General features: G+C 46.9%; 1 pseudogene; it reads right to left on the reverse strand.

Annotated features, from left to right (window-relative positions):
* Positions 1 to 6,589: 6,589 nt before the first annotated feature.
* Positions 6,590 to 8,020, reverse strand: LOC147862004 (purine permease 3 pseudogene; annotated as a pseudogene).
* Between the last annotated feature and the right edge of the window lie 225 nt (positions 8,021 to 8,245).

Consider the following 8,245-nt stretch of genomic DNA (forward strand, 5'->3'; position numbering starts at 1 on the left):
CCACATCAGCCGACATGTCCGAATCGGTGAAACCGTCAAGTTGAGGTTTTCCGGAGCCGAATCGGAGACACATATTTGAAGTGCCCTTCAAATACCGGAGTATCCATTTGACCGCGTTCCAGTGCTCCTTGCCGGGATTGCTCATAAACCGGCTCACCACTCCGACTGCATATCCTATATCCGGTCGGGTACAAACCATTGCGTACATTAAGCTCCCGACAACAGAGGCATATGGAATCTTCATCATATCCGCCTTCTCTGCTTTCGTCTTCGGGCTTTGCTTACCGGATAACCTGCAGTTTGCCGGAAGTGTCGATCCGACCGGTTTCACATCTGACATGTTGAACCGTTGAAGCACCTTTGTCACGTATTTCTCCTGTGACAGCCATAGTTGCTTCGTTGGCCGGTTCCGGATGATATGCATCCCCAACATCTGTCTTGCCGGACCCAAGTCTTTCATTGAGAAGGTCCGGTTGAGAGCCTTCTTCAACATCTGTATTTTGGCTTGGTCTCGTCCGACGATCAACATGTCGTCCACGTATAGAAGGAGTATCAGGAAGTCGCCTCCTTCGAACTTCTTCACAAACACGCAGTGATCGGCCTGCATCTTGTGGTACCCTTGATCGGTCATGAAGGAGTCAAACTTCCGGTACCATTGCCGGGGAGCCTGCTTCAGTCCGTACAGGCTCTTCTTCAGCCGGCATACCAGGTGCTCCTTCCCTTTCTCCACAAATTCCTCCGGTTGCTGCATGTAAATCTCCTCTTCGAGGTCGTCGTGAAGGAATGTCGTCTTCACGTCCAGCTGTTCTACCTCGAGGTCCATGCTTGCCGCTATACTCAGCACCGTCCGGATGGAGGTCATCTTTACTACCGGGGCAAATATCTCGTCAAAGTCCACGCCCTTTTTCTGTAGGGACCCCTTCACCACGATTCTGGCTTTGTATCTCGGGGGGTTGCCGGCATCTCCCAGTTTCAACTTGTACACCCACTTGTTTCGGAGTGCCTGCTTTCCTTTCGGCAACTCCACCAATTCGTACGTATGGTTTTCATGCAGGGAATCCATCTCATCCTGCATGGCACTTAACCATTTGCGGCTGTGGGTGACATCCTTCGCTTCTTCGAAGCTTTCTGGCTCCCACTCATCGGTTAACAACACATGCTCTGCATCCGGAAATCTCCAGGGGGGCCTTCTCTCTCTGAGAGGATATCTCCGTCTTTGGGCTTCGGTAACCGGCTCGTCCATTTGCTCTTCATCCGAATCTGATTCAGGGTCTTGGTTGGTTCCGGTTTCAACTTCCTTTACTTCTTCTTCAGCCTGTTCGGTATCCTCACCGTAACCGGTTGGTCCCTCGAGTGCTAACCGGTCTCTTGCTGGTTGGATCTGCTCATCGTAGAGTCGATCCTTACCGGTCGACTCAAAGTTCATTATCTTCTTCTCCGACTCCCAGTCGGCGAGCGTCTTGTCCTCCATGAAGATAATATCTCGACTCCGGAATACCTTCTTGTCGACCAGGTCCCACACTCGATAGTCGAACTCATTGTCACCGTAACCGAGGAATATGCATGGCCGGGTCTTTGGATCTAACTTTCCTCTCCGGTCCTTAGCTACATGCACGTACGCGAGACACCCGAACACCTTCAGATGCCGGTAGGATACTTCCTTACCGGTCCATACTCTCTGTGGCGTGTCTCCGTCCAAGGGTACTGAGGGTGATCAATTTATCACATATGTCACCATCGACAATGCCTTAGCCCAAAACTTCTTGGGTAGTTTTGCATGCGCTAGCATACTCCGGACCCTCTCCATTATGGTCCGGTTCATCCTCTCAGCCAGTCCGTTTAGTTCCAGTGTTTTCGGCACAGTAAATTCGAGTCAGATTCCCTTCGAGCGGCAGTACTCCTCGAACTTCCCCCGGTATTCTCCTCCGTTATCTGCTCGAACCGCCTTCAGCTTCCGGCCGGTTTCTCTTTCCACTCTCACGTGGAGCTCTTTGAAGACGGATAGCACCTGATCCTTCGTCTTCAACGGTGTGGCCCACAACTTCCGACTGTGGTCATCTATGAACGTCACGAAGTACTACGCTCTGGCATGTGACTTCGTGTCTACTTGACACACATCCGTATGCACCAACTCCAGTGGTGCATTACGTCTCATCGGTGGCCTTGGTCGGAAGGAGGTCCAGTTTTGCTTACCGGCCAGACAATCAGTGCACTTCTCCAAGTGCACGTTCTTCACTGGAATGAGGTTGTCGTCTGCAAGCCTCTTCATCCCCTTCTCGCTCATATGACATAGCCTCTTGTGCCATAGCTCACCGGCAGTGTCGGATGCCACATTCACTTCTTCCGGACATAACCGGGCATTCATCAGGTACAGTGTGTTGACCTTCCGGGCCCAAGCCACAATCAGGCTCCCTTTGCTGAACTTCATGACATCGTTTCGGATGCTACCCGTGTAGCCTTCATCATCTAGCCGACCGGCTGATATCAGGTTCAGAAGAACCTCCGGAACGTGTCGAACATCCTTCAGCAGCAACTTGCATCCGGTTGGTGTTGTCAGCCACACATCTCCTATGCCGACAATTCGGCATGTACCTTCATTCCCCATCCGGACACAGTCATGATCACCGGCTGAGTAGAATGAGAAGCATTTCCGGTCCGGGGTAAGCTGGAACGACGCTCCAGAGTCTACCACCCAGGTCCTCTCGTCGCCGGCAAGGTTTATCTCACTCTCCTCGGTGATGAGCATCAACTCTTCTTCACTTGCTGCGATTGCCATCATTCCCTTCCGGTCCGGCCCCCTCCGGTCTTTACCGTTCCGGTCCGGGGTCCGCTTCGAATCGGTACCGTCGGTTTCCTTGTCTTTTCGGAATTGCCGACAGTTCTTTTGGAAGTGTCCCGGCTTGCCGCAATAGAAGCAAGTAGGCCTCCCCCTTGACTTTGACCGTGTCCCCGACTTCTCCCGGTTCTGGGGACTACGGTTTCTATGTCTTCCGCATTCCGATTCGGTAAGGAGCGCTTTGGAGTCGGAGCTCATATCTTTATCTTTCTGATGCGCCTCCTCATCTAGCAAGCTCGACTTTACTCTTGCTAGGGATAACCGCTTTCCTTCCGGCCCGGCGTTGCCCAAAGTGACAACCAACGTCTCCCAGCTATCCGGGAGGGAACCGAGCAGGAGTAGCGCTAGTACCTCATCGGCGAGAGGTACTTCCAATGAAGTTGCCTGGTGGATCAGCCCCTGGAAGGCATTCATGTGCTCCGCCATGCTGGAGCCATCTTGGTACCGGAGTCTTACTAGCTTCCGAAATACCGAAACCTGATTAACAACATTTTTGTTCTGAAACATAATGCCGATCTTCTCCTAGAGCTCATGAGCCTTGCTCTCTTCATTGAAGTTGTTGTATAGGCTCATGTCGATGAAGCACCGTATGTACGTCGTTGTCTTCATGTGCATCACCTCCCATACGGTGGCATCGATTTTGTCCAATCTCTTGTCCCCAAACTAAACCGGCAACCAAAGATCTTTAACCACGAGCATATCCCTCATCTTCGACTTCCACACTGAATAGTTGGAGCCGGTGAGCTTGAACATGCCGCCCAACGATTCGTCCATTTTTTGTGTCGTTTCGCTCTGATACCACTTGACAGGAACTGCACGCTCCCTATACGCAATGCTCGGCCACAACCGAGCTTAGAATCATACACAGAAAACGGGAAATAAATGCACGACACAAAGAAGAGAAGAGTACACATGATGTTTACGTGGAAAACCCCAAACTAGGGAAAAAAACCACGGCAGCCCACAGGCTACAAACTATCACTATGTTAGAATGTACAACAGTGAGTTCACGGAGGCAACGACCTCGTGCTCACGATCTTCGCCACAGGCGGCGGTTTCAACAGAGGCAACGACCTCTTTCTCTCTCTCTCTCTCTCTCTCTCTCTCTCTCTGTACACAGTTACACACTCTCTCTCTTCTTGCACCAACAAGAATAACAACCCACACTAAAAGTTTGCCCTAAGTCATATTTATACTAATATGACTTTTCGGCTATTTACAAATATAGCCTCAATGGACTCTCATAAACATATTTACGAATATGTCGCTTCATCCGGTGAGCATTCCTCACCAGGTCTTCACCATCCGGCTCTCCGTAGCCGGGTACTCCTCATCCGGTTCTCACCGGGTCTGCACCATCCGGCTGTCCGTAGCCGGGTACTCCTCATTCGGTTCTCACCGGGTCTGCACCATCCGGTTGTCCGTAGCCGGGTACTCCTCATCCAGTTCTCACCGGGTCTACACCCTCCGGCTCTCCATAGCCGGGTACTTCTCATCCGGTTTCCACTGGGTCTGCAACCTCCGGCTCTCCGCAACCGAGTTTGTTCATCAGCACTGTTCTTCTCCCTTCCCATCCGGAGGGACCTGTCTCCCAACATTAGGTTGGGGGGTATGTTAAGCGTTTGGATCACACCACGACCAGTAATGAAGAAGAGCACATCGACAAGGACGTAGTATGGCTAAAGGACCTACGAAGAGGGAATGGCAAGAGGAAAGAGGACTAATGGACATCCAAGTGTGAAAGGTCCACACCCTAAATGTAAATGCTATATAAACCACATAGTGGTGGCTTTGTAAGGGTTCTTTCATTTGTAAAGATCTCCCTATTGATTAAGAGCTAGAGCTTCCTCTCCTCCTTCTTGTAACCTTTAAGCTTAAGAGAGATTAGTGAGGTGTTTAGTTCTAAAGAGAACACTAATCTCTCTTCCTTGTTGGTGCTAGACCTCTTAGCAAAGAGGGTTAATAAACATATTCATTACTCTTATTGTCTATATTCATAATTTACCCTATTGGCTATGAGAGCGAGCTTGAGAGAGTGAGAGAGATATCGTGCTTAATCATCTATTAATCGTTAAGTGAGTGTGAGGCTCGGAGGTGTCCAACAACCATCTCCGCCTGATTCGCCATCAAAAGGGTATACGCCGGTCCGAACTCCGCAAACGACATCGAGGAGTTAACTCCATCGATACATAGATCCTACACATATTGCAACAAGGATTCTAAATGGTATTTTTAATTAAAAAGGAACATTCTTGTCTGATAAGATATATACAATCTTAGATGAATATCTATTTTGATACTACATCTTAGCCTAGAAATTGGCTTGTAATGAAGAAATCTTGTATGATGAAAACTTGTTGGTCAATAAGAAGAGAACAAAATCTCTTCAAGATTTATTGATTTTCTACAAACAGTTGGTACCTTGGTACCTTTGAAATTACAATTATATTCTTTTGTTGTAAATCTCTGAGTTTTTATCCACTCGAGTTCAAACCTCATCATTTACACTCTCATCAATCACCCATCAATAATATCAATCAAATCTCAACGCATGTGAGACTAAAGTCTTTCCTCTTTTTGAGAAATCAAGGAATAAATGAAATTGTGAGAGAACAAAAAGACCGAAATGGAGTTTTGTGCTAGCTAAGTGTAGTTGTATCCTTGATCATGACGGTTGCATCAACCTCTGTATTTGTAATATGATGTTAAAATAGATGAAGTTCACTTTAGTATGTTAAACCCTACGGCAGCTAACAATCGGCAATTGTTTGGTTTGGTTTGGTTTGGTTCAATTTGAGACTGTCAACCTCGAACCATTTAAAACCAAACTATATAAAAAATTTAAAACTTAATCCGAACCACGAAACTGTTTAAACCAAACCATTATGAAAACTCAAGCTCAAACCAAACGGTTTTGGAGACTTTCAAACCTTTAAACTGTTGAACGGTTAAAATTGTGGTTTCGCGGTTCGGTTTTGGTTTTCAAGTTAGGTCAAAATTCTAAATTTCACATTTTAGTTTTAAAATTTTAAAATTTTTCAATATTTCAAATTTTAATTTTTTAAACCGAAAACCGTGAAACTGATAAAGGTTCGAACCGAATCAAACCATTTAAACCATTAACTTGTTAAACCGCAGTTTTGTGAATTGTTGCCCATTGCTAACGGTAGCTCATCACTTAATTTGGTTCCCATCGAAACCCAAACACTCTTTTATTGAAAATGCTTGATTGACAACTATCCCTTACTTCCTAGTTCTATTTAATAGTAACCCCCAGGAACGAAAAGCTTTAGAATAATGCTAGATTTACCCAAATACTTATAGTAGAGAACACTATAGCAAGCACCTGAGAGCACTACGTGTGATTGCAATAGCAAAAGCAACACGAGTTAATATAGATCATGCTTATGTAACTGAGCAGATACACATGAAACTTACAAATTGAGAAACTAGCCCCCACTATAATTCTATAGTTCATTTATATGCATTAAGTTGTTAGAACAAACAACCACCACACTTAAACACATTCAATAGAGCTCCTTTTCACTTTGCCTACATGTATTATGAGGTTTGATGGTGCTTGTTCACACCTAACACTACCATTTCAACTTGTAGTGAGTAATATCTTGGGCTTGAATTCTACATTATGATGCTTTGGCTTGCCAATCTCCCTTTAACAACTAGATTTAGTTTGCACTACTCTCGCTTTTACTTTTTATAATGACCGTGATCAATGAAGTTAGTTGTAGACCATTGGACAAGAAGCTTGACAAAGAACATCTATAACTAAAAGAGTGTGTACTATTGCACATCAGGGTACAAGGGTATTCTAGATCACATCACGGAACCGTCGATTCCTCGTCACGGGGCAATATTGTGCTTGGTTGTGAATACTTGGCTTCCACATATCCACCATAACCATAGGAGATAACACCCCAAAATGAGAGGACCACAGATATGGCCTTAAGAGCCGAGAATTCATCATGGTACACACCAATGGCAATGAGGGAGAGCACGGGAAAGAAAGCGTTGGTAACAATGCTCGAAAAGAGGGCCGAGACGATGAACACGAGACCAATCGTACCAAGGAAGCTGAGTTGCCAACATATGGTGGACCCGACGAGCATGAGACAATATATGGATCTGTTGTACCGGAAATTCTTCGATTCGTCGGGAATGGCGGAGAATTCATGGCAGATGCCCATGCCTATCAACGAAAAGGCGGTAGCGGACATAGCTAGCAAGATTTGAGCTTCCAAGATGACACAGAATGTGGCTTTGTGGACGACGGTTTGGTATGCGAGTTGCATTAGGGGGAAGATGAGGCCGAAAAGGGCCGAGCCTCCGAGAGTGGCGAGGATAGCGAGGACATATTGGTGGCGACTCGTGTCGGGAGGCAAGTCGGTTTCCTCGAATGTGACGGCATGGAGGCCGAGGAAGATAGTGGCGAGGGTAATGGCGAACACGGCATTGAGAGATGCGGCAGTGAAGCGATGGCGGACGAGGAGGTACGAGAAGATGGCGTTGAATGCGAGTTGTGAGGACGTGAGCAGGGAGGTGGTGGAGATGGAGAGGTAGGAGAGGCCATAGACGAAGAGGAAGTTGTCCATGGAGGTGAGGAAGCCCATGGCCACGAAGGTGAAGAGGAAGGTGGGGGTGAAGGAGGCGCCTATGTGGGAGTGAGCAACCCACAGGTCAAGTGAGGTGAGGATGGTATTGGTATTGGTATTGGTATTGGTATGGGCGGGGTTTGGGGTGGGGTCACGTGACTGGCATTTCTGTTGGGACTTGGCCCCTAGGTAATAGGTGAGGAGTAAGGGTGGGATAAGGATCGGCCATCCAATGGTCTGGAGGGCAGTGTATAGCCACTTCTGTTGGCCACCTCCATACGAATAGAGCCTACCCAATAGGAGACCTCCACCCGTCCCCACACATCCCATGATGCAACAAGTGCCCACTACCACCCAATGGCTCAAACTCCTTCTCATGTATGCCTCGTCCCCCACCGTCCTTTGTAGATCATCATCATCATCCATATGCATAGATTTCTCTCTCACTAGTTTAGCTCCCCACGCAACTAAACTCAACTTGATGTATTCGGCATCTTCCTTTATATAGTCTCTAAATGTGTCCCTACATTCTGGAAACGCAATGAAGCCCTGAATACATTCTGCCCATAACTTGCCCTTTGCAACTAATGCTCACATTGGTTTCAACTATATGTGCTCAGGGTTTTCAACAAATATTAATTGCGAAGCTTTGACAAATGTTTGTCATGCCTTTGTTGTTAAGGATTAGTATGAGATGGGAGAAAGCTCATTGGGTTTTCCAAAGACAAGTCCCTTCTATTGAGTGGTTAAGACATCTATATTTTCAAGTAGAGCTGAGTTATTATGTCGATCATATATA

This window comes from Azolla caroliniana, unplaced genomic scaffold (assembly GCF_043228905.1).
Source record: "Azolla caroliniana isolate FFs.n. ecotype wild unplaced genomic scaffold, voAzoCaro1.0.p SCAF_7, whole genome shotgun sequence".
Taxonomy (NCBI): Eukaryota; Viridiplantae; Streptophyta; class Polypodiopsida; order Salviniales; family Salviniaceae; genus Azolla; species Azolla caroliniana.